This window comes from Tamandua tetradactyla, chromosome X, assembly GCF_023851605.1.
Source record: "Tamandua tetradactyla isolate mTamTet1 chromosome X, mTamTet1.pri, whole genome shotgun sequence".
NCBI classification, from domain to species: domain Eukaryota; kingdom Metazoa; phylum Chordata; class Mammalia; order Pilosa; family Myrmecophagidae; genus Tamandua; species Tamandua tetradactyla.
The window spans coordinates 109074902-109076753 of NC_135353.1; the positions used below are offsets into that span (position 1 = coordinate 109074902).

At 36.4% G+C, this 1852-nt stretch overlaps 1 pseudogene; it reads left to right on the forward strand.

Annotated features, from left to right (window-relative positions):
• Nucleotides 1-627: 627 nt before the first annotated feature.
• LOC143671976 (signal recognition particle receptor subunit beta pseudogene) lies at nucleotides 628-1436 on the forward strand (annotated as a pseudogene).
• The last annotated feature ends 416 nt before the right edge of the window (nucleotides 1437-1852 follow it).

Here is a 1852-nt window from a genome sequence, read left to right on the forward strand (position 1 = left end):
CTTTCCCGGCACTATGTGACATTATTCTATTTCAGTCTTTATAGATTTATTTACATTTATATTTTATGCAAATAGAATTATAAAATATGTAGTAATTTGTGTTTAGTTTCCTTCATTTAGCATGTTAAAAAATTTTTTATTAGAAAAGTAGATTTACAGAAAAGTCTTGTAAAAATACATGTTGCATTTATTTTAGTTGTAAGATTTATTTATATATTCTGAGTGTTAAACCCTCATTGCATTGTGGCTTCCACTTTCTATCCTTAAGGAGGTTTTCTCTTCACTTTGGTGGCAAAGTCCTTTGATAAAAAGAAGGTCTTAATTTTGCTAAGGCCCCGTTTATTTTTCCTTTTGTTGCTTATTTTTTGGGTGTAAAGAAATTATTGCTTAACACAGGATCCTGAACATGTTTCCTTACATTTTCTTCTAGGTGTTTTATAGTCCTGGCTCTTATATTAAGGTCTTTGATCCATTTTGAGTTAATTATTATATATGATGTGACATAAGGAAATTCTTTCATTCTTTTTCATAAGACTATCCAATTCTCCCAGCACCATTTGTTGAAAAAGCTATTTTTTTTCCCAATTTTGTGGACTTGCCAGCCTTGTAAAAAATTAGTTGAGTACTATGGCTTCCATGGTTTACCAATGGATGAGGGATGGTGGCAGTGCCAGGAATGGCTTCCAGACATAGATAGATTCCTTGTGGGAAGAACTTCAGCATGGTACTCAATGCTGCTGTCAGTTATGATGGCACATTTGGCAGTGCTGCTGATGATAGCGCTCTGGAAGCTCATCCAGAGCAGGAGCAGTGAGAGAGCCATCCTCCTTGTTGGACTTTGTGACCCAGGGAAAATGTTGCTTTTTGTTAGATTGTTCTCAGGCCTTTACAGGGACACTCAGACTTCTATCACTGATAGCTCTACTGTATGCAGAGTAAACAATAACTGGGGCAATAGCCTGAACTGGATTGACCTTCCTGTACATAAGAGTTTCACATGTCAGTTCTTAGGCTTTTTAAGGCTTCAGCCAGTTTTATTTCATTTGTTGTGGATCATGTGGCATTCAGGAGAGAGATGAAAGACATGGTCAACTTTCTGTATCAAGGTTTTATTAACAGTATGAGTCTGAAGAAAACACCATGTTTCTTAATAGCCTGCAATAAGCAAGATATTGCAATAACAAAATCAACAAACAATTCAGAGGCAGCTTGAAAAGCAACTCACTACATTATGAGTCACCCATCATGATGTTCCCAACATGTTGGACAGTTCCAGCACTAGCTGGCTCGGTTGGCAAGAAAAAGGCAAAGAATTTGAGTTCTCACAGTTTCCCCTCAAAGTAGAGTTCTTTGAGTGTAGTGCCAAGTGTGGAAGAGGAGACAGTGGTTCTGATGACTTCCAAGACCTGAATAAATGCCTGGCTAAAATTTCTTGAGAGACTGATCTAAAGGAAAAGCTGTGGAAGTGTGTGACATTTTGGAAAAGGCACATAAGTGGTCTGTTGTAGATAAAGAAGGGGTACACGCTGTGATTAGAAACATTTTCTTTTTCTGGAAACAAATTACAGCTGAAAATAGTTTGGGAATTTTGTTTTCTTTCGCAAGTTCAGTTCTCTGTTTTTTTCATAACTACTCAGCTTTATTTAAATACCTGTGAAATTATTGTGCTACAATCAGGTAGTATTATGCTATCCATTTCTGAAATTTTGCAATCTGTCCTCTTGTACAATCTGTATCCCTTAAGTACTAATTGCCCAATCTCTACCCTATCTCTATTTCCTGAGAAACTGAGTTCTTAACTTAGATTCTGCAAGTTCACTCATTAATGTTACTTAATATCAGTGAGAACACA